Genomic DNA, 20,992 nt, shown 5'->3' with positions numbered 1-20,992 from the left:
CTTTTGTGGACACAGTGCCAATACTGCAGAAAAGGCGAAGTGGGGGAGAGCTACCAGGTCTAGGTCTGGCTGCTTACCCAGAATACAACAGAAAAGATATACCTGTGATGAGGGGTGGACTGACAACTCATGGGGCCCCCGGGCAATAGGGGATCTAGGGGCCCCTGTGTCCTTGCCCACACTCGAACCACACCCAAAAAAGCCTATGAAAGTTACCAGGGACATCTCATGGGGCCTCCTACTGACCCTGGGCCCTCGGGCAGTGCCCAAGTTCTCCAATGGTCAGTCCGCCCCTGCCTGTGATCAAATCCCAATAGCTAGTACATGCATTTATCTATCAGGTGCTAAAGGGGTGTCATGCCTTGTGACAACACCCACTAAAGAGTGCATTTTAGCATGCGTTGCCACAACACGCAAATGTGAATAGGCCCCAAGTCATTTTTGATGTAACTCTGTTCTGCCCATATATGTCCATCTTCAACCAGACTGCAGCCAATCGCATTGTGACCGCAGGAAGAATTCAGTTTGCTGCCTATCAGAGCGTCAGATTTTTCCAGCCGCGTTCCACCGGGGGGAACGCACTTGTCTTTCTCAGTAGCAGAGTTCCCAGGAGCCGTGTGTAATGTCCACGTGGCTGCTATTTTCATATATATGGCATCAATCACCTACCACGCTAAGGTGTTATCTACAAATAGAAGGGTCTTAGATTACCGGCTGATGCTGGCTTTTTAAATTAGATGTTCCAGTTATGCGTGGAAGTGCTGTGTAATGAAACTCTCAGCTCAGCCTGCCTCTACATAGGACTGATATGACCTATGAAGGCCCCATGGGGTAAGGGGTGGGGAGGCCACATTTGTCCACACAGATTTTCCAGGAGCAGAGGTTATGAGAAGACGGTGGTCAGCATTCTTTTGTCACTCCAAATGGCCATTAATACTGCCGATCATTAGAGAGAGCTCATTATTTGTGCTGATATAGGATTTCACGATAAGCTCGACAGCTGTCCTGGGGGCTTGCTTTGAAATCTGCTTGGGAATTCAGGGGTTAAATATCAATTTAATTTGTCAATCATCCCAGCTACTGCCCAACTAGAGCGCCTGGCGCTGCTCGAAGGGGATGTATTCCTTCTTTGTTTTTTCACTTTAGATCTAGATGGAATAGAGGTCAGATGTAAAGATTATCAATGGACACTTATTATTATTATTATTATTATACAGGATTTATTTAGTGCAGCGCAGCGCTTTACAAAATGAAGGCAGACAGTACAGTCACAATACAATTTGGTAAAAGAGGAAACAGAGGGCCCGGCTCCTTTTGAGACATTGTTTTTGTGCTTTGATGTCAGTCCTAACCGAGCAACATTCATAATAAAAAACAACTTCAACTTGCTTTTTGATTAAATTCTTTTTGCCCGTTTTATATATTTTCCTGAATCTCAGTGCTGCTCATCTACTGCTGTCTCTTTACAGCCACTCCTTGTCTATAAGCACTCCAGGGATAGATGAATGGCAGTTGTTGGGGGGGTTGCCTTATACTTATCCCAGTACCCCTGCTCCCTGCTCTGGGTTTACATTAAAAACTGGGAGGCTGGGAGGCTGCTGAGTCACTGCAAGGAAGGGGGCGCAGGTGGGCTGAGCTTCTGAGTGGAGGGAACAGAGGGAATGGATCTGCTGAGTCACTGCAAGGAGAGGGGATCTGAGTTGCTGAGTCACTTCTAGGAGAGGGGATCTGAGTTGCTGAGTCACTTCTAGGAGGGGGATCTGAGTTGCTGAGTCACTGCTGGAAGGGGGAGCAGCGGAAGTTGAGCTTCTAAGTTAATATTGGGAAAGAGATGCAGGGGATGTTGGGCCGCTGAATCACTGCTAGGAAGGGGGTGCAGGTGGGCTGAGCTTCTGAGTGGATGGAGCAGAGGGACTGGAGCTTCAGTGTCACTACTAGGAGAGGGGATCTGAGTTGCTGAGTCACTGCTGGGAGGGGGGATCTGAGTTGCTGAGTCACTGCTGGGGGGGGGGGTTTGAGTTGCTGAATCACTTCTGGGGGGGGGATCTTAGTTGCTGAGTCACTGCTGGGAAGGGGGATCTGAGTTGCTGAATCACTGCTGGGAGGGGGATCTGAGTTGCTGAATCACTGCTAGTAAGGGGGTTCAGGTGGACTGAGCTTCTGAGTGGCGGGAACAAAGGCAATAGAGCTGCTGAGTCACTACTAGGAAGGGGATCTGAGTTGCTGAGTTACTGCTGGGAGGAGGGGTAGTGGAAGTTGACCTTCTGAGTTATTATTGGGAGGGGGATGTTGAGCCACTGAATCACTGCTAGTAAGGGGATGCAGGTGGGCTGAGCTTCTGAGTGGAGGGAGCAGAGGGGGTCTGAGTTGCTGAATCATTGCTGGAAGGGGGATCTGAGTTGCTGAGTCACTGCTGGGAGGGGGGGGGGCGGGATCTGAGTTGCTGAATCACTGCTGGGAGGGGGATCTGAGTTTTTTAGTCACTGCAGGGAGGGGGGATCTGAGTTGCGAAGTCACCTGTGGGAGGGGGGGATCTGAGTTGCTGAATCACCGCTGGGAGGAGGGCATCTGAGTTGCTGAGTCACTGCTGGGAGGGGGATCTGAGTTGCTGAGTCACTGCTGGGAGGGGGGGGGGGAGATCTGAATTGCTGAATCACTGCTGGGAGGGGGATCTGAGTTGCTGAATCACTGCTAGTAAAGGGGTTCAGGTGGGCTGAGCTTCTGAGTGGCGGGAACAAAGGCAATAGAGCTGCTGTGTCATCACTGCTGGGAGGGGGATCTGAGTTGCTGAGTTACTGCTGGGAGGAGGGGTAGTGGAAGTTGAGCTTCTGAGTTATTATTGGGAGGGGGATGCAGGGGATGTTGAGCCGCTGAATCCCTGCTAGTAAGGGGTGCAGGTGGGCTGAGCTTCTGAGTGGAGGGAGCAGAGGGGGTCTGAGTTGCTGAATCATTGCTGGGAGGGGGAGCAGTGGAAGTTGCGCTTCTGAGTTATTTTCTAGAAGGGGATGCTGAGCCGCTGAATCGCTGCTAGGAAGGGGGGGGGGGGCGGCAGGGGGTTTGAGTTGCTATGTGAGCGGAGCTGCCGAGTCACTGCTAGGGAAGGTAATCTGAGCTACCGAGTCACTGCAGGGAGGGGGAGCAGGGGAAGCTAAGCTTATGAATTATTACTGGAAGGGTGATGCAAGGGATGCTGTCCTGCTGTATCACTACTAGGAGGGCAGTGCAGGTGGGCTGAGCTGCTGAACCACTACTAGGACAGGGGATCTGAGATGCAGAGTCACTAATGAGAGGGGGAGCAGGGGAAGCTGAGCTGCTCAGTTATTGCTGAGACAGGGGGAGCAGAGCTGCTGAGTCTTGGTTGGGAGGGTGGTGCTGATCTGTTGAGTCACTTTTGGGAGGGGGAGCAGTGGAAACTGAGCTGCTCTGTTATTGCTGGGAGGGGACAGGGGGAGCAGAGCAGCTGAGTCTTGGTTGGGAGAGTGGTGCTGATCTGTTGAGTCACTGTTGGGAGGGGGAGCAGCAGAAGCTGAGTTGTTGGGTTGCTGCTGGGACAGAGAGGGGGACAGGGAAAGCAAGCCTGCTGAGTAACTGCTGGGAGGGGGAGCAAGGGGAGGCTGAGCTTCTGAGTGATATTCCTAACACTCTTGCATAGAGTGAATCAGAGTGATGAGGGGATTCAAGCAAACCCGTCGCTCTGCTCTTGATGGACAATGCGCTTGTTTGCTGTATGTTACATACTAAGCACACATGCCTTATTTATACAGTGCATTCTTACTGAGCTCATTGGAGGCTTTTCGTTATGTACAGTGGTCGGTAACAAAGTAGTTAAAGGACTTAGCCACTTAAAATAGCTATGACTGCCTTCTAATTTTCTTCTTGTACATTTCCAGGAAAATCTGCACTATCCTTATTTGCTCCTACTGTACCCCTTATAATGCAGTACAGTACCAGCAGGCAGACAGCCATGTGACCCGGATATAGGATGGTTCTTGGCAGAAGAACAACAAAGTCCCCCCCTCCATTCCCCGTCACACATGCTTCCAAGTTACCAGCTTAGCAAGAACGCCCACCCTCCATAGCCAAACACAGGAGATACTGAAATCATTGTTTGCTTTTGGAAGAAGTCCGACTGCCTCGTATACAGGGCCGAGGAAAGCCAACACAATGAGACGTTGAAGGATATGGTGCATTTGTCATCACGTTGGAGGTAGCCTGGACAATAATAGCATCACGATTCAAAAATGAGTGGAAGCAGCCGCTATGATTAAAACATACACAGTGTTCTGTTTTGTGGAGTCTGCATCCTGCTCATATGAATTCATAAATTGCATTACTCATTTCCTTCCAGATACTTGAGATTTTTTTTATTTTTTAGGCTTATTCGGTCAGGCAATTCCAAAAGCTGACTGCAGTTGGGCTAACCAATAAATGTTATCCCTAAGGCCCCCCCCAACACATAGGCATTGTTCAATGTCAGATTGGGAAAACTGGGCTGAAGAGTATCCAGTTTAGGAAGTAGTTACAAAACATTTAACAAGCTCTGAGTTGTTATTGAAGCCAACTGTCATAGTTGGGACAATCCCGCATCTCAGTCATCTGTCACGATGATGCCGTATCCGGCACTGTGTCCTGGAATCACCGTATCACCCTTGTTAGAGCTACTGACAACCATCAGTTCCTCCCCTCATGCCAGGGTGCTAGGTGCAATCCTAGACTCCCATCTGTCCTCTCAACCCCAAATACAATTGCTGTCCAAATCTTGTAGACTTCACCTACATCTCCAAGATACGGCCATTCCTAACCTCGGAAACTACTAAGCAACTTATTCACTCCCTTGCTATCTCTCGCCTTGACTATTGTAACTCCCTCCTCATTGGCTGACCTCATCGCAGGCTATCCCTTCTTCAGTCTATCATTAATGCTGCTGCCAGACTCATCCACCTTACTAACCGTTCTGTATATGCCACCCCTCTCTGCCAATCCCTCCACTGGCTTCCCATTGCCCAACGGATAAAATTCAAAACATTAACATATAAAGCCATTTATAACTCTGCCCCAAATTACATCACCAATCTTATCTCCAAATATCACCCAAACTGTCCTCTCCGCCCCTCGCATGACCTCCTGCTCTCTAGCTCCCTTGTCTCCTCCCATGCTCGTCTCCAGGACTTCTCCAGAGCTTCCCCCATCCTCTGGAACTCTCTACCCCAATTTATCAGACTATCGCCTACTCTGCTCACTTTTAGGCGATCTCTGAAAACCTATCTCTTCAGGGAAGCCTATCCTGCCCTCAGGTAATAATGGAATCTTCTACTCCTCCTACCAGTCCATCCCCCACGGTTACTACCTTTTGTATCACTAGCCCCTCCCTCCTAGATTGTAAGCTCCATGGAGCAGGGCCCTCGTATCTCTCTTCTATTGTATTGTTGCTGTATTGTCCTCCGTTATATTGTACAGCTCTGAGCAAACTATTGGTGCTATATAAATCCTGTATAATAATAAAGCACAGTAACACAGTAAAAAGGATAATAATTGAGGGGATGGTGACCACAAGTGGGCAATTCTTGCATAATTAGGGGCAAGACCACCCAGAAAGTGGTTGTGAATTTGGCAGGACCATTGGAAAAGCATGCTTCATCTGGATGGGATCATCTATAAGGTGGTGTCAGGACCTGGGTCTGAACTTGCAAACTGTGCTGCATCTCTTCTTGTTGAGCTACCTGGGATGCTGGAAATTTCTATGGACAGTTCCTTGAATGATCTTGTCTTGAACTCTGTCTTTCTTCAACCTTGAACTCATTGCTCCTCCCATGAACTTCCTGATTTAAGACATGCCTCTGCACTCCCTGTTTGCCAGATTAATGTGTTCTGTCCAGCCAAGAATTGCTCTTTTCACTCATGCTGCTATCTTTGCTACCATTTTTTATTATTATTATTATACAGGATTTATATAGCGCCAACAGTTTGCTCAGCAACAATACAGTTCAATACAAGAGGGTTAGGAGGGCCCTGCTCCTTGGAGCTTACAATCTATGAGATTTGTTACTGACCTTTGACTTGTTCCTTGACTACGCTTCTGATTGATAGCATTCCGCAACCACTTGTTACCAACCATTGGCTTGTTTTCTGACTACACGTCTGCATATCCCTATCTGCTATATGTGCTACTGGACCCTGACTTATTCACCTGCTGGTGGGGCAATCCTGAGGCCTGCTACCTGGTAATAACACGCAGAAAAACCCAACTCCACCATCAGGAGTTCTGGTAAACTTGGTTAGTACTTAGAGACGGCACCTCAAGTGAGCCCATGTCATACTTATCCAGCTGGTCAGTGGGTGCCTCTCTACTGCAATAGCTACTGGCCTCCAAGCCTGACTCCAGACTATGACATGTGTCAAGTATAGGCTGTTGGAAGTGGGTGACAGTGTCCTAGGGAATGGAATAAATATGTTGGTATGCATATTTAACCAGTTCCACACCACCCTATAGCAGACATACTGCTACAGGGCAGCACATATGTGTGCAACATCACATATATATTCATGGCCTCAGCTGTCAATCACCGGGTCCCTGCCGGTAATTACTCGCCAGCATCCGGTGATCACCAAGTATCTCCGACAGGGGAGAAACCTGTCTGTAAACAATACAGTTCTCTCCCCTGTCAGCCCCTGCACACTACTTTGGCTCTGCATAGGAGAGCCATACAAGGCAGTGTGCTTACAGCGAAGCACTCACAGCAAAGCCCCTATAGTGAAACCGCACAGTTAACCCTTTGATCGCCCCAGATGTTAACCCCTTCATGTCCAGTGCCATTAGTACAGTGTCAGTGCTTTTTATCCCCAGTGACACCAAGTCAGTTCCCCCCCAGTATCAGATTGCCCACCGCAGTCCCGCTATAAGTCGCTGATCGCCGCCATTACTAGTAAAAAAAAAACAAAAAACGAAAAAAAAAAAAAAATTCCAGTATATACAGGTGAAACTCGAAAAATTTGAATATTGTGCAAAAGTTCATTTCTTTCAGTAATGCAACTTAAAAGGTGAAACTAATATATGAGATAGACTCATTACATGCAAAGCAAGATAGTTCAAGCCGTGATTTGTCATCATTGTGATGATTATGGCTTACAGCTCATGAAAACCCCAAATCCACAATCTCAGAAAATGAGAATATTACATGCAATCAATAAAACAAGGATTGTACATAGAACAATATCGGACCTCTGAAAAGTAGAAGCATGCATATGTACTCAGTACTTGGTTTGGGCCCCTTTTGCAGCAATTACTGCCTCCGTGCGGTGTGACATAGAAGCTATCAGCCTGTGGCACTGCTGAGGTGTTATGGAAGACCAGGATGCTTCTATAGTGGCCTTCAGCTCTTCTGCATTGTTCGGTCTCATGTCTCTCATCTTTCTCTATGGGATTCAGGTCAGGCGATTTTGCTGGCCAATCAAGCACAGTAATCCCACGGTCATTGGTGCTTTTGGCAGTGTGCACAGGTCCCAAGTCCTGCTGGAAAATGAAGTCAGCATCCCCATAAAGCTCATCTGCAGAAGGAAGCATGAAGTGCTCCAAAATCTCCTGGTAGACGGCTGCGTTGACCCTGGACCTAATAAAGCACAGTGGACCAACACCAGCAGATGACATGGCTCCCCAAATCAACATAGACTGTGGAAACTTCACACTGGACTTCAAGCATCTTGCAGTGTGTGCCTCTCCATTCTTCCTCCATACTCTGGGTCCTTGGTTTCCAAATGAGATGCAAAAGTTGCTCTCATCAGAAAAGAGGACTTTGGACCACTGAGCAACAGACCAGGTCTGTTTTTCTTTAGCCCAGGTAAGACGCTTCTGACGTTGTTTGTTGTTCAGGAGCGGCTTGACAAGAGGAATATGACATTTGAAGCCCATGTCTAGGATCCCTCTGTGTGTGGTGGCTCTTGATGCACTGACTCCAGCCTCAGTCCACTCCTTGTGAAAGTCCCCAACACTTTTGAATGGACTTTTCCTGACAATCCTCTCCAAGCTGCGGTCATCCCTGCTGCTTGTGCACCTTTTTCTTCTACACTTTTCCCTTCCACATAACTTTCTATTAATGTGCTTTGATACAGCACTTTGGGAACATCCAACTTCTTTTGCAATTACCTTTTGAGGCTTTCCCTCCTTATGGAGGGTGTCAATGATGGTTTTCTGCACAACTGTCAGGTCAGCAGTCTTTCCCATGATTGTGATTCCTACTGAACCAGACTGAGAGACCATTTAAAGGCTCAGGAAAAATTTGCAGGTGTTATGGCTTAATTATCTGATTAGAGTGGGACACTTTGAGCCGAGAATATTGCACCTTTTCACAATATTCTCATTTTCTGAGATTGTGGATTTGGGGTTTTCATGAGCTGTAAGCCATAATCATCACAATTGTGACAAATCACGGCTTGAACTATCTTGCTTTGCATGTAATGAGTCTATCTCATATTTTAGTTTCACCTTTTAAGTTGCATTACTGAAATAAATGAACTTTTGCACGATGTTCTAATTTTTTGAGTTTCACCTGTATACTGCCATTTGTAAAGGCTATACCTTTCACCAATTAATTTACACGTATTGGGATTTTTGTTTAGCAAAGACATGTAGCAGAGTACATTTTGGCCTAAATTTATGATGACATTTTTGATGTTTTAAGTTTTTTTTACTGGACAAGTTTAATAGCGAAAAGTCAAAAATATATTTTTCTCAAAATTGTTGGTCTTTTTTTATTTATAGCGCAAAAAATTAAAACTGCACAGGCAATCAAACACTATCAAAAGCAAGCTCTATTTGTGGGAGAAATGGACATACATTTAATTTGGGTGCAGCGTTGCATGACCGTGCAGTTGTCAGGTAAAGTAACGCAGCTCCGTATCGCAAAAAAATGGGCTGGTCAGGAAGGGGGGTAAATCCTCTGGAGGGCAAGTAGTTAAATCATGCCTGCAGCTTGGCAATTGAAGGCAAAATAATAGGCTTACCAGGCAGTTGCGCTTTCCTATTGCCTCATCCACCTGCCCTAACACTCTCCCAAAGTTACTGCCTATACAGCCTGATTAAATCTTGCTTAAAGGACCACTTCAAGATCAAAGTTATCAGGAGGAAAGGTCTTGATGACCATGATCTGCCTGTGTATGACAAACCATTTTGCTGGACTAGGTAGAAAAGATAAGGATTCTAGAAATAAAATAAACTGACTCAGATGCTTTGATCCTTGTATGGCAGCCTTTCTCAACCTTGTTACCCTGGAGAAACCCTTACTAAAAATGATTATATTGACAGCTCATGGTACATCACCATGACAAACAACTAATGGTCAGTCCCTTATGTCGAAGATAAGTAGAGAAGGCACCCCCTTACATTGGTGATCATTAGAGAAGTGGACTTTTACAATGGAAGTCAGCGGTCAAGTGTCCCTATAAATTGGGATGTCATTGGAAAATTGCCCTCCTTAAATCACTGGCCATTTTAGACAGGAGATCAATCCATCACGGCTCAATGTTCAAGGACCCCCTAACAACCTCGGGAGGAACCCTGGTTAACAAGAAAGCCTTTTCTATAGTGCCTACAGGAAGGGAAACCATGGATGAAAAGTCTTGCGTGGGACGAAGCTCTGAGACACAAGGACATTATGAGGTTACTGGGGGAGTGAAAGTATTTATGGTTGATGTCAGTAATATAGCTGAAAGAGAGGAGACATAGTGGAATTATTTATAAGCTCATGTCAACACTTTAAATCTTACATTTAAGGACATGGGAGTCCAGAATAAGTCCAAGTTTTGTAGTTGAAGGTCATTCAGCAGATCTGCATCTTGGCAAAATCTTTATTCCTTTAAAGGTTCGAAAAACATAAGTGCTGATGGGGCTAACTCACCACAAAGCTGCGTTTGCTCAGCAGCGACGAAAGATTGGTTCCATATTTCCCAACCTTATGATATGGGAAGGAGCGATGACTTTTTGCAGTAAAATGTTTTGGCAGAAACACTCCAAACCATACTTTGATCATTTTAGATTAAAATAATCACTTAATGGCAAAAAATAAAACACATATTCATATACTCACATACACAACTCCATTCTCATAAACCAAAAAAAAAGATCTTGCGGAAAGATTATGAAAACACAGCGGTACATTTTTAATAGTTGTTCTGCCCACAATAGCCAAATGTTATTGTGTTTCTTTAGTTAGAATGTGAAAACAATCTGGCAATCACTGGTTAAAGAATCATTACTTTTCCTTTATACTTTTCTTTTATATTAGCATCCCATTGCTCCAATCAGCAGCAGTGCCCAGAAGGCTTAAGCACTGCTGATTGGACAAATGGGGCGGGTTGAATTGTTGGAGACATGAGACGCTACTTGTTTGTGTGAGCAGAGGTCGGACTCTTCAAAGTGCTGCGAGCATGGAGATTTTAATCCTTGTGCACCACTAAAACTAGCTGTACATTATGCAATTTTCTTTCCTTCAGTCACAGGTTGAAGAAAGAAAATTGCTCAGTTCTGCCATTAACACAATCGGGCGGACTGACCGCTCATGGGGCCCCCCAGGCAATAGGGGATCATGGGGCCCGTGTCCTTGCCCAAACTCAAAAAAGCCTATGAAAAAGTTACCAGGGGCATCTCATGGGGCCCCCTACTGACCCCAAGCCCTCGGGCAGTGCCCGAGTTTCCAAATGGTTAGTCCGCCCCTGAACACAATCAGTGTTGATGGGGGAATCCCTACTGCAGCACTATTGTGTTCTGCTGGAGGGGAGCCTTTCCCACTGGTAGAATACAATGGTTGGTGCTGGCGGCTATAGCCAAAAGCAGTGATTGCACAAAAAAAAAAAAAAACCTAACAAGCTGCTTGTACTGAAGTTGATTGATGGATAGATTTCAGTACAACCAGCTTGCCTGTAGATGTATCAAAATGTAACTGGTTCTTGATGAATCAGCAAAATTTCAATCCATCTATGGCCGGCTTTAGGAACTAAATTACAATAAATGAAGAGGGTTGAGCTGTGCTAAAATTACTTTTATTTATATCAGTCTGTACAATGGTCCTAACAAACGAGGAATGTGGGGGAAAATGTATCTTGATCTTCTACAGCAAAGTTCAGACCCATGAGTTTCATCTCATCTCATCCCTTTATACAGTATAATTTTACCTATTTCCACACTTCTACCGTTAATGGAGGGTAAAAATGCACATTTACAAAAAAAAAAAGGCAAAACTTTTCAGATCTACAGATAGATTTTTGAAGTGATGATTATTAAGGAAAGATTGTTTTATAAGAATGTTTTTTCTTAAATAAAACAATCAAGTCTAGGTTGGCCATTTCTCCAGACTTGTGTCATATCTATGAAAACTTTCAGACTGGCTTAAAAAGTAAATAAAAATATTTGTGCATTCATGACCTGTATTATTTGGCTATTCAGGGCAGGCTGCTGAACTGTCCATTACAGCCATTCTAAACCAGGGTTCTGTGGAAGCCTAAGGTTCCTTCAGAGCTTGCTAGGGGTTCCTTGAGCTGCGGCTGATTTACTCTTCATCTATTAGTGCCTTCATAGTTCTAGGACCAACAACACTTGACAAAGCAAAGTATGGCTGTAGGGTCTCCATTCTTTGTTCTGACCACCAGTGTAAGATGCATTTATGCCATTGATTCTCAATGAATTAGTTTTAGTAAGGGTTCCCTGAGACCTGAAAATTATTTTAGGGGTTCCTCTAGCATAAGAAAATTGAGAAAGGCTGATCTATTTTGTCCATTATGTCCACAAAATAATGCTTCTACTGTTTACTACTCTGTTTGCCTATTAGCACAACCATAGATAGTTCTTGTAGTCAACATCAAGACTCCACCACTCTTAAAGATTCAGTCGCTCTTGGTTGTAATGTTGCTGTGCAACTAATATAAGAGTTTCAAAGTGGATGTTTTCATATCAGGGGATTGGATTCAAAGTTATGTGTAAGAATAAGACTCCTTTCACACCATGCAGGTGTTGCAGAGTGTATAGGTGTTTACGCATGACATGTGCAAGGCTGTCCATTGAATTCAGTGGGTTGCCCTATGCACAAAAGAAGTCCCTGACCTTTTTCAAAATTGTGCCGCACTGCATCGCATTGTGCTGGGCAATTAATGGCACTGCCCTGCTTCTGATAAAAGGCAGCACCTTTCTGGGCGTGTAGGGAAGTGCGCATACTTGATCACGTTCCTTCATGCACAAGGTGTGAATCTAGCCTAACAGTGGTATATACAGTATTACTTCCTAAATGCCTCAATGTGCTCTCCCTGAAAATGCCTTGGTTAATTTTTGATTTCTGAAAGGATGAAGCCAACTTTGTTCTAGCATTCAGGGTCAGAGATGACACAGTCATGTAAATCCTGGTGCTGCTTTTCATGTTCCTGGCAGTGTGTATACATCTTGTATCATGCAGATCACCCTTTTACTGATGTCTCTTATTCTCTGACCAGACCAGGGGCGGACTGACAACTCATGGGGCCCCCGGGCAATAGGGGATCATGGGGCCCCTGTGTCCTTGCCCAAACTCAAAAAAGCCTATGAAAAAGGTACCAGGGGCATCTCATGGGGCCCCCTACTGACCCCGGGCCCTCGGGCAGTGCCCGAGTTTCCAAATGGTCAGTCCGCCCCTGGACCAGACAGTGTAAAAGTACATGACACCTCTCACAGATGAGCCCCCTGCTGTCTTTTGTCCTGTGCTCTGCCTGAACACTTCACTAAAAACAGTGATCATGATGCGAGAAGGGAGCATCATCTCATAGACTCCATTCTCTATCATCCCATACTGCTCCACTTAAGCTAAATTGTTTGTAAATCCTAAAAATGAACTCCTTTTATTTGCCCGTTTTTGGTCAGTTAAATATGAAATTGAAAGAATTTTATAATATATGTTTGATAAAAAATACCTGTTAATCCTGCTAGAAATTTAGTGATCGCATAATATCCTGTGCTTCTACTGAACTGAAATATCAAACAGTGTTATTAGTCCTGTACACTTCACTTCTATGTGCTACAGAACACCTCCTCTAGTGTCATGGAAGCGAAGAGGAGTTCTCTAGTCCAAATTAGGAGTGTGCAACCTAGGGTGGCAATGCTGCCCCTGCAAAGATACAGTAGAGTGTAAATGTTGTCACTCCAGGGCAGGAAGTGTGTTATTGGCAGGATCACCAGGTGAAAATAAAGGAAAAAAGCCTAAAAAAGAAAATGACTGCAGCAACTCAGGGGCGGACTGACAACTCATGGTGCCCCCCGGGCAATAGGGGATCATGGGGCCCCTGTGTCCTCGCCCACACCCAAAAAAGCCTATGAAAAAGTCAATGAAAGATACCAGGGGCATCTCATGGAGCCTCCTACTGACCCCGGGCCCTCGGGCAGTCCCCGAGTGCTCGAATGGTCAGTCCGCCCCTGCAGCCACCACATCTAAGAACTGGACATCTGCAATATATTACATTTTGTTCTTGAGTTCAGATACCCTTTAACGTTGAATGCCAAGGCACAGACGTTTGACTGAAGCTCAAAACTACCGGTACTTCATAATAGTAAAAGATACTGTTCACTTTAATATGTTTGCTGTATATTGTTGAATGTTAGGAATTTATTCATGCAGACTTGTAAAGGTCTGCTGTAATTGTAAAGATAAGTGTTCTTTAAATGTAGTTATGTGTAAATAGATCCAAAGAGTTTGTTTTAGTTACAGACATTCTTAGCTTCCTATGTGGTCAGCCAAGGAGACAATTGGCACACGTGTGACTGGCCCCAACAGCGCCATATTTGGATGGTGTTTACGTTTCTTCCTGGAGCCATCTCCAAAATGGCTGCCCAGCAGTGCAGAATAGCAGAGGATGAGGACTACCCCATCAGGAATTCAACTGGTGAGACAGTCGAACCAGTATTCCCTGTGCTGCCTGAGAGCTACATCTGTCACAAAGCCAAATGGTGGTGTCACAATCCCTTATCATAATGTAGAGCAAACCACTAGCCGTGGAGTACAGCTTCAAGAGGATGATACTTTTTAGGATGGCCTTGTGCAAGACTTACTTGGGAAAAATCTCACCATCGGGGTGTGGTTGGCTTCTGTCCCACTTTCCTGGGAACAAGAGGGGTAGGACTACCCCTCCAGGAACATTGCCAGAAGTGCTTGTGTGCTGGAGACAGACCCTACAAAACTGGGACTGTTCCCAGCAAACTGGGACAGAGGGCAACCATACCTCAGTGGCGAGGTTTTCCCCAAGTAATTCTTGCACCAAAGGCCATCAAAAAAGTGTTATCCTCTTGAAGCTGTACTCCTCAGCTGGTGGTTTGCTCTACATAATGGGAATTGGCTAAGGGCCTGTGGCACCACCATTTGGCTTTGTGACAGCTGCAGCCCTTGGGCAGCTCAGGTAATAATGGTGGGGCTGTCTCACTACTTGAGTTTCCTAGTGAAGCTGGAATGAACCAGTGAAATGTACTCCACCTAATGCTCTGATCCCCCCCCCCCCACTTTCACAAATGGTGGAAGCAAGTTCTTTACAGCTATAGGCTTGTTGGGTAGGTGCAGTCTGATGGGGCGACAGTAAACACATAGAGGCCTGGATTTCAGTAACCAATGTATTGAAGAACTTGCAAACAGTACAACAGCCTGATGGGGAGCTCACCTGACTGGGAACTTAGTCAATACAGTGGAGAGTCAGTGGTAGTAGGCCTGAACTGAAGACAGCGCTTTCCAAGGGAGGTGGAATACGACCTGGTCAGTCCAACTCAAAAGGGAGCTTGCTGAGGTGCAGACGTAGGCCTTGAGCTTTACCTACTCCTCCAAAACCTCCAGGACAGGTGTGCTCTCCCTACACTAACTATTTTGCAAATGCTCACCAAAACCTGGGGGCAGGGACTTAAAAGACACAAGATGGCCACCAGGGTCACCTGAATGCAGTGTAGCCAACTGGAATAATGCACCAGGGAACCAACTGCAGTACTGCTTTGGACGAGCGCCACCTACAGTGGAGAAAATAGACCGCACATGCCTGCAGGCCTAGGATTGACTCTACAGCCACTCTAAAAGAGGAAAGTGAACTGCTCACTGTATTAAACATCTCATATCCATTTACTCATCAGTCCAACAAAGAGACCAGTCCATCCCAGATGCAAACACTCCAACGCGTTTCACTCGTCAAGGAGCTTAACTCTTATAAATTAAGCTCATGCTGAATGAAACGCATTGGGATGTTTTCCTCTGGGATGGACTGCTCTCTTGGTTGGACTGATTTATAAACGGATATAAGACATTTAATACAATGAGCGGTTCACTTTCTTTTTTTGTAGTTGTTGTAGAGTCGCTAGGGAAGCTAATGAGCAGTTCAACTTATCCATATCTCTGTTAAATTGATATATAACTTGGTGGAGAAAGCTGTAGTTTTTATTTCTTATAATATATTATGCCTTTGCTTCGGGCATCAACCGCCCAGTCACACATTTGTCGGTGAGTTTTGGGTAAACATTGGCTGTTATGAAGGATTACATATCCTGTTGAGGCGAGAGACGATGCTTTAGGCAATATTGCTGAGATTTGCATAGGATGAACTAAGTCTTTCGGCCTGCTGACAGCCTCCTGACTTCATTAACACCCCCACTGTTCCCTCAAATCACCATGTTTAAACAGCAGCAATTTACTACAGAGACAGATAGCTAATCCCAATGGGGGGTCCTCCATGTTGGTGCCGGTAGTGAGGCCTCGGTTATTTACACTGTTACATAATAATAATGAAGAGAGAACTATCTGCTCAGATACCCATCTTATTATGGCAGTATCTGTGGTCTCCTGGTGTCCCTGAAGGGATATAAACCATGAGCAATGTCTCAGGCCACACTCACAGTGGGGGATAGCCTTATTATCGTCATTGAGATTTATGACCTTTTTCTTACTGGTGTCCCACTTAGCGGAATCACTGAATAAAAAAAAGACGACCCATCTGGTAGGGGTTAGCTTTTCATGTTATGTCGCTTCCTGATAAATAAATTGAATAATTTAACTCCCCACTCATTGTTTGCATTTAGAAGAAAGAATATTAAACAGGCAGAATGTTGGCTTAATAGAGCACTTTTGCCTTGCAGAGCTGGAGTTCCGTGTTTGGTTCTTGCCAAGGAATCCTTGGAGAGAACCCTTTAATGCCACCTCCTGGTGGTCTTCTAAGTGGGCTTCAATGCCCGGGAAATGGTGCAGATTCTGTATCTTGTGACTGCTGTGATTGGCTCTTACAGTGGTCATGTGATCGGGACCCTTTCCATCTGGCTCCTGCTCGGAAGCCTTGACCAAGAGCTGTTGGTGACAGCCTGATCAATGTGCTGGGAGAGTGCAGTAAGCGCACTCTAAGCACACAATCCTCATGCTGCCTTGGATGCACATGTGTGGTGGCTGGTTGTTAAAGGCCATCTTTCCTGCCGACGCACATATGTGTTACACAAATGGAATAAGGTTAACCCTTTGAGGACCAAGGGATGTATTTGTCCCATGTTTGTAATTGCGTGTATCATCTGATTAAGAACTTAAAACTTTTTTTTTTTTTTTGGTTTGAGTCAAAATATTAGTTCTTATCAACAAACAACAAATGGATCTAGCTTTTTGCCAATTATTTCATGAAATGGCTTAGTTACAGCAACTGAAGTGTACGAACTTTAAAAACAAAAAAATTGATTCTTTTGGCATTCCAAAACCTTACGGTCCTCAAAGGGTTAAAGGAGAAGTACGGCCAAAGCTTGTTTGGCTGTACTTTTCCTGTGGATCACAGGAGTGCAGTTCATCCTGCACTTCTGTGACCCGTTTTCAGCCGACAGTAGGCTGAAGTCCACTGTCAGTTGACGTTACTCAGCCGGTACAGATTGGGGAAAGATCCTGACCTTAAAGTCAGGATCCACCCATATTCATGGACCAGCACCTGGGTGAGCCTCTCAGCGATCCGCTTCCTCTGCTCCACAGTCTGGCGCTCCAGTGGGCATGGGCTGGGGGGCAGAGCAGAGAACGGTGACTGCCCCCCCATGGAGCACTGAGAACTGAGTTATCAGCGGTCTTTGACTGCTCAGTTCTCAGTGTTAGAGCTGGCGGGGGACATTCCTAAAAAAATCCCCTAAACTTCTCTTTTAAAGACTAATTTCCCCGCCTCCCCGTTTCTTTTTTTTTTAATCCCCTCTTATTTTTTTGCTGCTTTTTAGTAAGCATCCCCATGCGCCCAGAGGATTCAGCATTATTCTACTGTGATCTGCCACTCTATTGTGGTATGCCGGGTCCCAGGCCGCTATCTTTACTTCTGATGTCATTGGTAGTCGGCTGTCTCTGTCCTGTTCCTGCAGCCGGCCCTCTGAAAAAATGCATGTGCATGTCATCCGGGTTCTGGCTTCAAGAACCTGGAAAAAAACAGACGGCCCTCTGATGATGCGCTTTAACTCATGCGCATCTTCAGATATTGACCCTAAAGCCTCCTGGGATGCAAGATGCGAGTATCCAAGGAGATTGCAGGAAGTTTAGAGTTTACACCCCAGTCACACCAATCCGACTGGAATTTCTAAGTGGGGTGTCATCCGGCTTGAGGTGCGACTTACAAGATGCATCTTGCAAGACACAGATGTCTATGCAAGTCGCACCTAAAATAGTGCATGTTGTGGCTCCGACCAAGTCAGAATCGTACCGTTCTGACCTCTTTAATTGTGGATCATACGGTGCGACTTGCCATGCGATTTGCTACTCGCATGGCAAGTCGCACCCTGTGTGACCGGGGTGTTAGGGTCATTCTCTGGAATTGGGTGTCTGCTTCATGGAAAAAAAAAAGTAATAAAATAAATTAAATAAAAAAGAAAAGTAATAAAATAAATAAAAATGTTAACAGAGGGGGAAAGGATTCATATAATGGAACGTGGTTAGCTCAGTAGGCTAACTCCACTCATTTTTGTTTGTAATTTTGGAGAATGTTGGAAAGAGTAAAAATTTCTGTTCAGTGTTTTTTTTTGTCTTTGGCATAATTGGAAATATAAGCCCTCTCTTCCGTGACACAGGGACAAGAAATGGAAGGGACAGTTGTCAGGAAGATGAAGACAAAAGTTAAAATACATTATCAGAGATTGTAACCCTTCTCCACGTTGCCAGAAATGTATTTTTGTTTGTGTTACTGCTGGAGAGATTTCCCATTATTTCCAGCCCTGACAGCAGAAGCACTGGGGTTTTTCAACTCTATCTGCATTGTAGCTCATCTTGCGCCTACCTCCTAGAATTGCTACTCTGTATGTGTTATTAGAGATTAGAAATGGCGAGGAGGAGCAGAGGGAGATGAGCTGCTCAGTCACTGCTGGGAGGGGGAGCTGAGTTACTGAATTGCTAGTGGAAAGAGGAGCAGGGGGAGCTGAACTGCTGAGTTACTGCACTGCTGGGTAGAGGGAGCAGCGAGAACTAAGCAGCTAACATAAAAACGTAAAGTTTAAGATTAGTTAAAAAATAAATAAACAAGTCTCCCTCCTCATGCCTCATACGGAACTCTCAAATGGTCATTGGGAACAGTGCTCCTTTTCAGTTGCTCATTCAGGTCCCATCTTCCCTTGTACCACTGTGCCCCTTTATGTCATCCTATGGTTCTTCACAACCAGTCTTTTATGCAATAATCCTCCTTCTCCGTAGGACACCATGTTTTCTTTTTGTATTTATTTGTCTGTACATGTTAATGGACTGTCCTACACCTGTTTCCTTTTCATGTATCTGAAATTAATAAAAAAGTTTGAACAAAAATAAATAAATAAATGAGCACAAGGAACCCTTGTGCTGCTGTCTCCTGATTTAGTAGTGCCCAACTATGCACATCCTTTCCGGCCAGCTCCCCCATCGATAGAAGTTGTACCGTAGTTTCTATGAATGGAACATGATCTATGTGGAGGACAGGTGGATGATTGAAAGCTCTGCCCTATCCATTCATAGATCTTTCATAGGGAACTCCAGCAAACCTGACAACAGGACTGAATTCACAGACCAGTGACATTATCTGCCAACTTCCATTGCACCCCCCCACTGACACAGTTGAGCCAGAGCTTAGCGATCATGGGACCGCACCAAAGGGGATTTAAAAAAAGGCATTTAAACTCAGATATTTTACAAACAGAATGTATATGAGGGCAGGGCTGCTGTTAGAAACCACGGGGCCCATACAGCCAACCTGACAGGGCCTCCCCCCATTAACACTGTTTACTGTGCTTCAGTTATGAATGAACACAGCGAATGATGGGTACCAATCATTCATTGTGCTCATTCAGGAAAGGAAGGAGCTCGTAAATGCAACATATTTACTGGCCCCTATCTCACTCTCCATCCTGAAGGATCCCATTGTGTGCTTGGAGCTGCTGGTGGGAAACTGGCAGGACTGCGGGGGGTAGGGGCACTCAGGGAGGCCTGAGCAGCAGGGGGAAACGTATGGTGCACAGTGAGGGTGATGGGTGCAGCAGGGGGTAATACTAAAACCGATCACCTGTATAGGTCTCTCTGCAGCAGCTGAAAGGAGAAAAATCTAGCTTTCAGCTTCTGCAGAGAGAGCCCTACAGAGGATCGATTTCAGTAATTGCCCCATCCCATGCCAATCACCCTTCCTGCCCACATCCAGTTCAGCCAACTACCTGGGCCCCCCTGCTGGCCTGGGCCCCGTACAGGAGGACTGGTGGTACTCCCTTATCCACAGCCCTGTATGAGGGGGTAGGGAAGAACTTTTTAAAGTAGAATTATATGAGCATTTATTTCCACTTTATTTGTCCCTAACCTGGCCACATTTACACTTTGCACAAATTATGAGAGGGCGAGCTGAGCTGCTGAAAGAACAACTTCAGTGCTGGAGTTGTAAACTTTAAAGATGAATTGCTCCACAGTACCTGTATCTATAGAGGTCCCTAAGGAATTGTTTTAAAGCACATTTACTGCTACTGCCAGAATGTCCTCAACCTGATGACAGGTTCATTTTGAAAGCTATGTCTATCCCTGGAAAGGAGGACCTGCCCTATAAGGGATACACGATATGTTTGACTGCCTAGCAGTGACACAGACCCTTCCAAGAATGCTCACAGTGTGCCAACATCCACAGATGGCAGCACGTTTCTCGATGTAAACCACACAGAAATAAGCTGTGATATCGCATTGCAGCTGTAATGAAAGTCTGTTGACCTGGACTCCCCTGCATGTCATATTGTTCATTGTTATTATTATTCTCTTCCCAGACGGAAATAAAAGGAAGCGCCTGCCAGGACATAGATCAGATACTGTCGGACAGAGAAGAATGCAGCATTAAAGGGGCCTCGGTAAGACAACACGTGACCGCACTGTAAAGAGATGTCATACAATAGTGATCAGACTAGATTTCAGTTATAAGGGTCATATTCACAAAATGCAGGTGGAGGCACATTTGCGTATGTAGATCCAGCCGAATCCACTTTGCGTTCTGTCGCAGTTATAAAATGTTCAAGCGGCGGGTTAAAAGGACAGATGTCTGCAAATGAGGATTGTTAGATTTTTGGACTTTGATAATGGTGAAGTAAGGGGTGCTGATGGACCTAACACAGTCCATACTATTAATTAAAGGATGGAAAATCTAGATATTGGGTGAATGGTGGCAAATGTGACTCCACTGGGACAACATGCAAGAAAGCACAGATTGGGAATGTGGTTTTTGAAAACTCTGAATCCTTCAACAGTCTTTCAGTGCCAAATGATTGCAAATCAATCAACTGCTGCTTTAATAAAACAGTATTTGTTTAAGAGTTTAAAGGCTTAGTCCACCCAAAAGATATATGTCCGTTAGAACTGGAGTATGGTGAACAAAGACACCACCTGTGTTTCTCTCTCTCTTGGGTACTCCAGCTCCCTGAAAGTGAATGGACTACAGAGATAGAACGAGGTGGTTACACCAACTTTTTTGAATTTTTGACATGAGCACACCCCCACCCCCTATAAGGTTGAACTGTATGGACTGTTATCTTTAT

At 45.2% G+C, this 20,992-nt stretch overlaps 1 long non-coding RNA gene across 2 annotated transcripts in view; it reads left to right on the top strand.

The window, feature by feature from the left end:
* Positions 1 to 20,992, top strand: part of LOC149462024 (uncharacterized) — a 389,135-nt gene that overhangs the window by 297,305 nt on the left and 70,838 nt on the right. For both annotated transcript variants that reach the window (XR_016312724.1, XR_016312725.1), the window contains exon 5: positions 20,231 to 20,311. This is a non-coding gene — a long non-coding RNA (uncharacterized LOC149462024). The remainder of the gene's footprint in view (positions 1 to 20,230; positions 20,312 to 20,992) is intronic.

Source organism: Staurois parvus, unplaced genomic scaffold, assembly GCF_062004578.1.
Source record: "Staurois parvus isolate SC_StPar_1 unplaced genomic scaffold, SC_StPar_1.0 ptg000187l, whole genome shotgun sequence".
NCBI classification, from domain to species: domain Eukaryota; kingdom Metazoa; phylum Chordata; class Amphibia; order Anura; family Ranidae; genus Staurois; species Staurois parvus.
Note: the sequence above shows the minus strand (reverse complement) of the source record. Positions and strands in the feature narration are given on the sequence as shown.